Source organism: Ailuropoda melanoleuca, chromosome 3 (genome assembly GCF_002007445.2).
Source record: "Ailuropoda melanoleuca isolate Jingjing chromosome 3, ASM200744v2, whole genome shotgun sequence".
In the NCBI taxonomy this organism is placed as follows: Eukaryota; Metazoa; Chordata; class Mammalia; order Carnivora; family Ursidae; genus Ailuropoda; species Ailuropoda melanoleuca.
The window spans coordinates 90478334-90490946 of NC_048220.1; the positions used below are offsets into that span (position 1 = coordinate 90478334).

The following is a 12613-nucleotide window of genomic DNA, read 5'->3' on the forward strand; positions in this document are numbered from 1 at the left end:
GGGGAGTCCAGTTCAAGGTCAGCTCTGCGATTTTTCCCAATCAGCGTTGAATTTTTGGACACCGAGTTAACTGTGGTTGCTGGGTTGAAGGGTTATGAGACAGGCTGGGGTCATGAAGGGGATAAGGGTCACCTAACGCTGTGATAATGTCTAGGCTGTTAACATTTCTGAGTACTGAGTCTGAGCCTTGCTGTCTGCTAAGTGCCTTACATGGAAGAATCCATGCTGCAATTCTCACAATAACCCTTCCAAGTGGGTTGCCATGTAAAAGCGGGAGCTCTGGAGCCAGACAGCCTGAGACTGAAGCCCAGCTTTGCCACTTTCTGGCTGTGTGACCTTAGGCAAATTACGTAGCCCCCCCCATGCCTCCACTTCCTCCCTGTAGATGGGGAGAGTTACAGCACCTCCCTTAGACAGCTGGTTGAACGAATATAAAACATTTAGTGCAGCACTTAGCACTCAATAAAATCCTGGCTATTCTTTTAGCCTTATTTGTCTGAAGCAAGGAAACTGAGGCTCAAAGAGATTAAGGAGCTTGCCCAAGTTTACACAGCAAGTTAGAGGCACAACTGATTGGAAACAAAGTCTGCGAATTTATGAACAAATTTTAGATCTGTTGTTTGTAGGTTTGGGGAGGTAGCGGAAACCTCTGGTGGCCTCCAGCTGAGTCCCACCTGCCCAGCAGTGGGGGCTTCTATTCCCTTCCTTAGAGTCCTATGAAATCTAAGCTCACAGCAGCTCCTTCTTCCCAGAGCAATCTGGTATGGGCTTTTCCTGCTTTTGACTAGAAGAGACTCGACTTAAAGTAGATCCCTTCCAGGCAGGAGCAGGGAGGGAGATGATGGATGGGGGAGGGCCTCGTGGAGCCCATAGCATCACCTCTGGCCTGTGCGGGAGGTGGGGCTCCCACGGATACAGGCGGGGCTGGGAGCTGGGCCCACACGGGAGAATGGCAAAGTGCCTGGTCTGTTAAAGTGCTGCCGCCGTTAACCCAGGTAGACTATACGCAGAGGACCAATCAAGAGAGCTCAGGAACCGCAGCCAACAATGACCGGCACCTACGTGCTGCTGGACATGCTGCAAAGTATTTTAGATAGTTTAATTTAAACTTATTAAAATTGGATGAAGGATGGCTATGTAAGTGGATATTTCGTTTCTTATACACACATATACAGACAAACACTAAAGATGCTAAACACTGAAGTATTTAGTGGCAAAGAGACATGATATCCAACTTAAGAGTAATAACCAACTTACTTTTTTTTTTAAGTAGGTTCCTTGCCCAGCGTGGAGCCCAATGTGGGGCTTGAACTCATGACCCTGAGGTCAAGACCTGAGCTGAGATCAACCGACTGAGCTACCCAGGGCCCCTATAACCAACTTACTCTTAAATGGTTTATATATGTAATGGTTTCATATAATTACATATGTTTGTATCATATGCACACATATATAGACTCACATACACATAGGGAAAATGGGAGACTATAAGGTAGACGGGTAACATGTAAAAATCAGTAAATCTGGGTAAAGGGTATATAGAAATTTCTTATATTTTGGCAATTTTCCTGTAAGTTTGAAATTATATCAAAATTTAAAAGATACTAAAAGATGCACGGGAAAGATTTTTTTTTTAATTAAAAATAGTATGAGGTCATTACTATTACCCCCATCTTATTAATGAGGAAAGTGGGGCAAAGCATGAGAGACAGAAAATGGGGCAGGACCAGCTGTGAGAAGCTTTGATGGTCAGGCTCAGAAGGTTGTCCCTCAGCAAACGTAGCGGGGTGGGGGGGTGGATAAAGGGTGTGAGAAGAGGGGTGGTCAGCCCTGGATTATGCAAGACTGATCTGAAAGCAGGCCACAGGTTGGCTCGAAAGGATAGGCCTCTTGTTGGGTCTCTATTTTCAACTAAGCCTCAGTAGGAATAAACAGAAAAGGAAGCAGGTATCAGAGCCTATAAAAGAAAGGGTGGCAGAACTTGAGAGCCAGATGGGGGGGAGGGAGGAATCCAGAGGATGGAAACAGGGGTGGCCTGTGTGTAGTGCGGGAACTGGGCACATGGGTACCAGCAGGGAGGAATACCTACATTTTGCTGCATAACTTTTGGACCTTTAGAATTTGAACCATGCATGTTTTAGACATTACAGGGGCACCTTCTTATGGGAGCGGCAGAAAAGGCAAAGCTGTTTGAGCCCAGGACTGGATTCAGGTTTAAATTTGTATAAGAGTGCAGCGTTTGTCTGGACCCAGAAATGACGTCCAGCAGGAAACTGGAAATGGGCACTTGAGGTTTCGCTGGAGAGGAGGTAGCAGGAAGCGCGGGGTCATAGGACACTAGTAGGGAAGAGCAACGGGAGACAAGACCACAAAATGCCCTCCCTTTCCGGGAGAAGAGTGACCACCAATAGAGGAGGAAGGTCAATACCCACTAGATGCCTGTGCATTGTTGGCGGGAATGTAAGTTGGGAATGCACTATGAACAACAGTATGGGGGGGGCACCTGGGGGGCCCAGTCAGTTAAGCATCTGCCTTTGGCTCAGGTCATGATCCTGGGGTCCTAGGATCCAGTGGCATGGGGCTCCCTGCTGAGCGGGGAGTCTGCTTCTCCCTCTGCCCCCGCTGTTGCTGGTGCAACCTCTCTCTCTGTCAAATAATAAATAAAATCTTAAAAAACAAAACAAAACAACAATATGCGGGCTCCTCAAAAAATTAAAACTAGAACTACCATATGACCTAGCAATTCCACTTCTGGGTATGTATTTGAAGGAAATGAAAACACTAATTCAAAAATATCTGCACCCCGTGCTCACTGCAGCATCATTTATCCCAGCCAAGATACGGAAACAGCCTACGTGGCCACTGATGAATGAATGGGTAAAGGAAACGTGGTATACATACAATGGAATAGTACCACCATTAAGAAGAACGAAATCTTGTGTTAACATGGATGGACCTTGAGGGAATGATGCTAAGTGAAATAAGACAGAGAAAGATAAATACTGTATGTATGATCTCATATGTGGAATCCAAAAATAAAACAAAACAAAACAAGCTCATAGATACAGAGAATAGACTGGTGGTTGCCAGAGGCTGGAAGTATGCTGGGCAAAATGAGTAAAGGAGTTCAAAAGGTACAAACTTCCAGTTTTAAAATAAATAAGTCCTGGAGATGTAATACACACCATCATGACCACAGTTAACAACACTGCACTGCATACTTGAAAACTGCTAACAATAGCTATTCAAAGTTCTCACCACAAGGAAAAAAAAAACTGTAACTATGTATTGAGGGATGTTAACTGGACTTACTGCGATGATCATTTTGCAACATATACAAATGCTGAATCATGACGTGGTACACCTAACACTAAATTTACGTGTCAATCCTATCTCCACAAAATAAATAAAAATTAAAGACACCAAGAAAAGAGGAGGGTCAGCCCCATTGTTGGATGCTACAGGGAGGTCAAGGAAGACCACATCGTGGGGCTCCTGTGACCTTTCTGGAACTGTGATCAGAGGCTGAGGGGGCAGGGGGAGGATGGCGAGTGCCGGAGCACGAGTAGGGGCTGCGGAGCCGTGGTTACAGAACTCCTCTGCGTTCTTCAGAGGGAGGGGCGTGGGCTGGGAGCTCACAGACTGAACACTTGTTCTTGGAGAGGGAACACCTGAGCGCACTGGAGAAAAATCCACAGATGCCTGATAAAAGAAAGAGATTTCTCTGATATGAGGCCCAAGAAGCAGGCCAGGCTGGGGCAGAGGCCGAAGGGATTCTAGTCCTGGTTGGATTCAGGGGTTCTCAAACTTAAGATGGCATCAAAATCATTTGAGGGCTCTTTTCACACATGTGGAGTCTGGGTTCCACATAATCCATGGGTTCTGATTATGCTGACTGAGGCTGGGCCTGGAAATCTGCATTTGAGCCACCCAGGAGGTTCAGATGTATGCAGTCAACAGATGATGCCAACCTCGGGAAACCTGGCTCCTTGGCCAGAGTTAAGAAGAAACCCTGTTGGTTGTCACTACAGTGAGGGCCACGATCTACTCGCTGGAATGAAGAAAACCAGTATGAAGAGGGAGACAGGCAATCATTATAGATGGATCTTATTTAAAGTTAAAAGCAAACCCAGTTTTTCTAATTACAGAACTTTACAACTTTATGGCTTGACCTCTGGTGTCATTCACAAGGACTTATTTTCTAATACAGCAACCTCTTCATTTTCCTGATCTATAATTATTTTATGTTTTTACTATTTGTCTGTAAGCTCCATGAGGGGCGACGTCAGCCTTTGTTTATTGCTGGACCCCCCTCCTAGCACAGCTCCCACCAGGAACCAAATACACAAAGGTAATGGCATTCTTTTGTTTCAAGTCTACCCAACGTGCAGTAGGAGTGGAAGTAAATTCATGCGTAGTGAGAGCCATTTCGGGCCTGAGATGACCCACGTGACTTCTAGTGAACCCCAACAAATAGCCAAAGGATGTTCTGCTGGGCCAGCAAGAATGCTGCAGATCAAGCCTATATGCTGGGCAGACACCAACAGTCGAAAAGGAACTTGACTCTTGCTAAGTCTTCTGTGCCAAAGTAGTAAAAGATGGCGCTCTCTTCAACAGAGTGAGGAAGGAGGGTGAAGCCAAGATGCTGATCACCACCACGGACCAAGGAATTTCGTCAAGGACATGGATCCCTGGGGTGGGGGTGGGGCGCCGGGGGTTGAGAAACCTACTGTAGTCAGAAAAACAGCTCACTCACCCTGCTTCCTGAGGAAGGACATCTACTAAAACAGGAGTAGAGCAAACACAAAAATCTGGCCTCTCCAAACAGACCCCGAGCAACTGGAAGAAGTTACCACTGCAGGAATCACCATAGCGAAAGGGACTCTGGTCTGAATTACCGGGATTAAGTCAGTGTTGCTCTCCCTGACAGCCTTGCCTGACCTACAGGATGGTGAAGAACAAGCATTTTGGGGGCGGGCAGACTGAATTTGAATCCCAGTTCTGCCACTTATTAGGTTACAATCACGGGCAAGTTTTCAACCCCCTACGCATCACTTTCCCCATCAGCAGAATGGAGATGGTATCGTTCTTACCTCATTGGGCTGCCATGAGAATTAAATTGGGTACTGCATTCAAAGCCCATAGCCCAGCTCTTGGCACAGTCTAAAGTCTTAATAAATGTTAGCTATTATTAGTTCTTACCCACAGGCTATGGTCTATATGGTGACAATGTCTGCACGCCCTACTCTCTTGGAGTCTCAAGGACACAGATGTGTGCATGAAATCCAGACGGGGTTCTGCTGAGGTCAGACAGAAGATGCACTAGAGGCCCAACCCCCAGGCCTGCAACTCCACAGTAGCCTAGACCAATGTGTTCAAAAGCGTTCCTGCTGCAATGGGAATTTAAAGATTTTTCACATTAAAGACGAACCTAAATCTCTCTGATCCTTAACATGCCAGGAAAGAAATCACAAGACAGGTACAGCAAGGTGACGGACATCCCCCAGAGATCTATTTCTCCCCTCCCACAACTACTTTTCAAATATTTCCTAAATCACCTCGATTTTTCTGTATAGAACTGTAAAATCTTTAGTTTTAAATCCTTCTAGGGGGTACTTTTATATAATCTCACTGAAACCCTGCAAGTGTTTATAAGACCATATTTACCTACAGTCACGGTTCTCCAATCTGGCTCTACCCTGGCTCTACCCGTGCCCAGGCCATACCCCAGTCCAATTAAACCAGAATGTCTGGGGCGGGGGGCAGACATGGGTATTATTAGCACTCCCCTCCTGTGAGACCAATGTGCAACTGAACTTGAGAATCACTGACTGATCCTTTTGTCCCCCAGCTCCAAACACAGCCTCCTCTCCTCTGTTGTGGAAAGGAGATCAAAGGTTATTTCCCCATGGTAGAGCCATGGAGACTAGGGCTCAGGGAAGGCAAGTGACTTGTTGCTCTGAGGAAGGGCCAGAAACAGAATCTAAAACTCCCAACTGGGGAGCGTTCGTTTCCTGACTCAGTGCACTCCCACTGCCTGCCAGCCACTGGGCCACGTAATAACCATGGACGGAGAACACGCAGGTGGTCATGCCGTTCTACTACCGTAAGGTGCCATGAGACCCAGGCAAGTCACGTGGGGAAGGCCTTTCTAACCTTCGTTTGTGACCTGAACCTCGATGTAAAGAAGTTGTCAAGCAATGGTGGGGTCTGGTGAAGGAAGTGTGAAGGTCCAGCTTGCACAAAAGTCTGGGGATGATATTAAAATGGTCATAAGCCAACGAAGACCATTTCAACTGGCTGCCCGTACTTGTGCCCAGGAGGTTCTTTAAATCAGGTCAGTTTCTGCCTGCGATCACTAACAAAATATCTCTGGTCATCCTGGCTGCAAATATGTGACCAGTGGCTCTGAGACTTGAGGGGGCAGAAGAGCCAATTTTGGATTCAGTAGGTTGCATATGAGAGTCTACGTTCCTTTTTTTTTTTTTTTTAAGATTTTCTTTATTTATTCAAGAGAGAGCGAGTAAGCAGTACAGCACAAGCAAGGGGAGGTACAGAGCCAGAGGGAGAAGCAGGCTCCCCGCCGAGCAGGGAGCCTGATGCGGGACTCTATCCCAGGGTCCTGGGATCATGACCTGAGCCGAAGGCAGACGCTTAACCGACTGAGCCACCCAGGCGCCCTGAGAATCTGTGTTTCTAACGAGTTCCCAGGAGAAGCTGGTGGGCTAGTCTGGGACCACATTTTGAGAACTTGGGCTGGGAGACCAGTAAGCAGCTGGAAATACCCAGGGTCTCCACTGGCAGCTGGCAAATGTCTGTTTTATGTCAGCGATGGAAATAAAGCACTCAAGCTGGTTTTGAAACTCCTTGAGCTGTTAATATATCTTGCAGTAGTCCTGCCTAGCAAAAGTCATTGTTTACTGGAAAGATGTTCACCTCGGAAGTATGATCAGTTTTCCAAAAAATCTGGTACTCAAAATATAGAAATTGAGCAGTAATTATATAATGATTGATAAAGTTGCAAAATGTATTGAGGAGGTCTTAATTCTGCATCTAGAACTATCCGGAGAGCAGAACTTGAATATACTGAGACACCTCTAATTTGGTTTTGGCCAACCCTATGAAGTATGTTCTAACTTATTCTCATTTTGCCAGTGAAGACCCTGAGACTCAGGAGGGTTTAAGTAAAACTTAACCAAGGTCACAGAACTAGCCAGTGAGTGATTAGATGAATCCAGACGAAACAGGGGAGGAAGGAAACCAAGGTCCAGAGAGCCTGGCATTTCCAAATTGTGGTCAAGAGGACCAGCAACGGACAATGCCTCCCTCAAGGGTTTGTGAGGATTCAGTGAGAAGAGGGACTTGCCTCTTCCACACACCTCCCCTGCACTCCCTAGGGCTGAAGCTGAACTGGGGGCAGGGGGGCCTGAAAGCTCCCAGGGGTGAAGAGTCCAGCAACTCCGCAGCGCAGCTCAGCGTGGATGTCCTGACTCAGCACCATTGAGAAACAGGGACAACGGTGTCCTCCGATCCTCTCCTGAGTATGGATCTATAGATCCCATGCATTCTGAAGTGCAGAGCAGTCCCTCTGGCTTCCGGAATCCCCTCAGACTTCCTGTTTCCCTGTGCTTTTTTTCACAACGGAGGAGGAAATCCTACCAGATTTTGCCTCCACTGGGCTTCTGGTTAGCCAAAGAACTAGGGCAACGGTGTGCTCCTAGCAATCACAGCCATGAAGGTAAACTGCTCCTGAAACCACTTCCTTCCGCTCTCCTAGCCTAAGAATGAGGGCCAGCTTACCTCACCTGCTTCCTTCAGTCTCCCTGTCTGTAAAACAGGCGTAATATGGTACTCTCCCAGGCTAGTGTGAGGATTCAGTGAATGGACTGCCAGTTCTACAGAGACCAGCAGCAAGCAACACCTGGGGACCTGCTGGACAGGCCCCACAGCAGCCCCACTGACGCAAACTGGGGGTGGAGGTGGGAGTTGGGGGATGGGAGTGGGATTTAACAAGCCCTCCAGGTGGTTCTGATGCTTCCCCAAGTTTGACAAACTCTGCCCTAAAATGTAAGCTCCACAAGGACAGGATTTTTGTTGGTCCAATCACTCCTGAGCCTCCAGTGCTGGCATATTACAGACACCCTAGCCATTTACAGGCACTCAATAAATATTTTTGAGTGATTAGATGAATCCAGATGAAACAGGGGAGGAAGGAAACCAAGGTCCAGAGAGCCTGGCATTTCTAACTGTATCTGCACAGCTTGATGACTCCCTCACTGATGTGTAGTAAATATTACGAGTTGCAGACCGACTGTTGCGTCTCCCCTTGCATTCCCAGCTCCTAGCGCAGCGCCCAGCTCTTCACGACAGGCTCTTGGCAACACCCTGTTGAAGGCACAAATGTCGCCCAGTTCCAAAGTTCCTAAGTCCACACCACAACTGCCAACAGGTGCAGCAGACGGGTCTGTCCCTCCATCTTCCTAAGATGGGTAAAAGATTCTGGAGAACACCAAGCCCCCAGTTGTAATGCAACTTATCTGTTTAACTGTTTGCCCTTCTCCCTCGCCCAAGGGTACACCCTGCTGTCGCAGGGACTTTGCTCTGATCCTCAGCACTGGCAACGGGGCCTGAAGCCCAGTAGGCACTCAATAAATACCTGCTGAATGAACGGCCAACCCCTGGCTGGGTGGGACGCAATAAATCCTGATGCCCTTCTGCACCACCACCATGCTAAAATCAGCAGGTTCTCAAACAGCTCTCGAAGGGTCCCGGAGCTGGGGGGGGCGGGGAAGATGAAGGCACTTCCAGAGTGAAGAGACATGGTATCAAGCAGTTACAAATGAATTCCAGATACCTCCCGTTCCTGCAGCAGCCTTTTCAGTCCTGCCACGAAAACCACGATTCATTACCCCTGCTTCATGCACAGCCCTGGTGCCAGCTCACTGGCAAGAGTCACTTCACTCCAGAAATTCCAAAGAAGGGCTTGTCTCCGATAAGACCAGAGGGAAAAGAATTTATTGACTTATTTATCTAATGAGTGCTGCCAAGGAGGTTTGCAAGCTCTGATGTCACCGTGGCCCAGGTGAGCCCTGGCTTACCAGAAGACACTGGAGCTGGCAAGGAAGGAACGATCATTCCAGTTGCTCTACCAAAGCACAGGAAGGCAAACGTGCCTCACGAGGACCAGCTGCCATTAGACAGCCTGGTGTGCCCTCGGCACTGGGCTAAGACTTGCCACGTCCGGTGTCATTTCATCCTTGTGGGTAGTAGGTCCTACTATGAGCAGAAGAAACGTACTTAAGGTCACTTACTACGTGTAATGACAGACCCAGACCTCGATTTGGCGTCCCGTGAAGATCTTTACGAAGACCTTATCTGCTGCAGGGAATGGTGCGGTATTGTCGGACCAGCGTTTGGCTGGCAGCACACAATCATTTTTCTCCACAGTGAAAATCCTAGTGTGAGGATTGACTCCTCTGTAGTTAAAAAGTTCCTTTTCCCTCTGCCTCCCTCTCTCTCTGCCCTTCCTCTCTCCGAATCTACTGAGATTACAGTGGTGCAAAGAGTAAGGCTTTGAAATCAGATGGACCCTGATTCATACTCCAACTGTGCCTCTTTCTGCTTGACCTTGAGCTTGTCACTTGACCATTCTTACTAGCTTCAGTTTCCCCATTTGCAAAATGCCAAAAAACTACAATGGGCAACAGCGCTTGACACATGACAGGTACTGGATAGAGATGATTAAATATAACTAGGATTATCTTCGTTATCACCAACGCTAAAACCTGTTAGGGGTTGCCTTGTTAGCAGTACAAAGACAAGCCATGCACTTGGAAGAAATTCCTGGAATACAAAGTGAAATGCTCACAGAGCCCTAACTATCTAAGAAAAGCCACAACAGATGCAAGATCAGAAGGCTGTCCCAAGGTCACCTCATCCTAGCAGCCACCTGATGCCTGTATCTTGATATTTTGTCCTTCCAAGTGAGGTACCAGTCAGTGGATCTGAAGGGCTGCTCCAGTGACCAATCAAACAAGCAACCGCCACTGGGCGGGGAGAAAGCCAGCGTGGGGACAGCTGGGCTGCCACGGAACCAGGCCCAGCAACAGCAGGCAGCCGGCTGGGGAAAGTCAGCAGCTGCTGTTGGCCTGGTGTCCTGGCTGCCAGAGGGTGATGAATGGAGAAGGGGAAGAAAAAAGGCAACAAAGGTGTCCCTAATCTTGATGCAGCTTCTTTTTTTTTTTTTTTTCTGGCTGACCATTGAGCGAGAACTTAAGCCTGGGTCCTTTTTCTTTGGCAGACATTTGAAACTGAAAGATCCCATTTCTTCCCAATGGTGGTGAGATGTCACGGGTAGAAGCATTGAGGAGACAATTGCGGGGGGGTGGGGGTGGGGGGTGGAGAATGTGACCCACCGCACTTGTCCATTTTTCCCCTCCTCCCCACTCTCTCTACTCCATCGCCCCCCCCCCCGCCCAGCATCTTTAGAAACTGTTCTGTGTTCTCCCAACACAGCAACAGTGAACGCCTGTCTCCGCCTCAATCTCCCCCCTGTTATTTTGGCAAGAGGTTTCCTGCTCAGGAGCTGGAGGCTTAATGGCCTGCTGGTGAAGGTTGAATAACAAAACACCACTGTATCCAGTTTCTGAGTTTTCTCTTCTTTTATCTCACTCTGAAACAGGGATTCAAGGCAGCCGAGAAGCTGGTCAGCAGCAAGCAGAGTCTCTCGCTGTTCTGCCTGAGGCTTTGCGGATAGCTGGCCCTGTCCGTGCTGGGAGATGCAGGGCGTGTGAATTTTTCACACACACTCAGCCCAGATCCGGCTGGCGGCCCCGTCCAAGTGGACGCCCCAGGAGATGTCACCCCAGCCGTTCCTCCGACAGAAGCGGATTTCTCTTGTCCAGGGCCCCTCATTGAGCTGGGCGCTGCAGGTTCTCATTGCCTGCAAGAGAGCTTCTGACAGTGTGGACAGCGGACTGCCTGCCCCTCACTTGGCAGCCCCTGCCGACGCCACCAAAACCTGACCAAGACAAGACATCTTCCAATGCAGGAAGCTCTGCAGCAACACGCCGGCCACCTTCCAGCTCCCACTTATTTGAGCCTTGTCTCTCCTTATGTGCACCTGAGCTTGGTGTTCCAACCCTCCCAGTAACTAAGGCAACCTGATTCTCTTCTCTTCAAAAGAGCAGTGTTTCATAGCTACCTGGGATCCCGGGGGATTGGAGAATGAGGTCAGTTTGGCTAAGCAAAAAGCTGGGGGGTGGGGGGGGGTGACGACAGAGAGTAGCTGCCTTGGCTACTAATTCCCTGGCCACTGAGAACATTTACCCAAGCGACTTGGAAACGACTTTGAGCTCTCGACACACACTGCATCCTTTAGAATTTCTTTGCCTCTGTTTCTTTTCTCCCTTTCCCAGAGCTCTGGTTAGCTGGCTGCTCCCAGAAGGTGGGGCTTTTACACAACAGCCCCCTAATCCACCCTGAGGCTCTCGCAGGCTCCTCGGATCAAGCCTCCTTTACATCATCTCCCTGAGATGCACGGGTTTGCTTCAGCTCGGGAATAGACAGCAACTCTCAAGCCCACCTTATCGACAGGGCACCCTGGAACAGCTATAGCTGATATGAGTGTGTACTCAAGAGTCCCACTACCTGGGCTCCAATTCAGGGTGCCTCACCTACTGGTGACCTTGAGCAATTTACTTTACCTTTCTTTTAAAAGATTTTATTTATTTATTTGACAGAGAGAGAGCCAGCGAGAGAGGGAACACAAGCAGGGGGAGGAGGAAGAGGAAGAAGCAGGCTCCCAGCAGGAGCCTGATGTGGGACTCGATCCCAGAATGCCAGGATCACGCCCTCAGCCGAAGGCAGACGCTTAGTGACTGAGCCACCCAGGTGCCCCTACTTTACCTTTCTAAGTCTCGGTTTCCTCATCTGAACAGGAAAGTAATAACAGTACTTACCTCACAGCGTTGGTGAAAGGATGATATGAATCATAAAGAAAAGGCTTAGCCCAACGAGTAGCAAATTCACTATCCTAGTATTCCTGGGACACGACTCACAAATGGTTGGGACAGTATGAAAGGAAACTGCCGGTCTACACAGTCAGAAAGGATTATAGAAAATGACTCAGCCACAAGCACAAAATATTCCCAAATTATTAGGAGAAACTGGATCTGATTTTTAAGGAAAAGTTTACATAAAAAAAAGAGGGAAGGAGACCTTTCCTAGTGATTCAAGGTGTGATCTTGGGCAAGTCACTTGTCTCTGAGTCTTAGTTTCAACCGTGAAATGAGAGGGATGGGTTACATGACCAGAAGGGCCCACCCCAGCTGCAAAGGGATACACAGTCAGGCAGAGACTCAGTTTCCATTTGATTCCAGTGTTCCATAGGCAGTTTCTAGTAAAAGCTAAAAGAACTGGCATTCCCAAGGGCCTCCTGGGTATCAGGTTCTGTGCTAACCGCTCTACCTGACTTAGCTTCTTTAATGTCCATAAGTGCCCTTGACAACTATGTGTACCTCCCTATTGTAGAAAAGACAAAAAGCCAAGGCTTCCAACTTGCCAAGGTCACTCAGGTAGCAAGTAGCACATTCAAGATGCCAGAATTCAAAGG

General features: G+C 48.2%; 1 protein-coding gene across 6 annotated transcripts in view; it reads right to left on the reverse strand.

Moving 5' to 3' along the window:
- The window catches only part of WWC1 (WW and C2 domain containing 1), a 147317-nt gene that overhangs the window by 130012 nt on the left and 4692 nt on the right, over positions 1-12613 (reverse strand). The gene's annotated exons all lie outside the window — the stretch shown is intronic.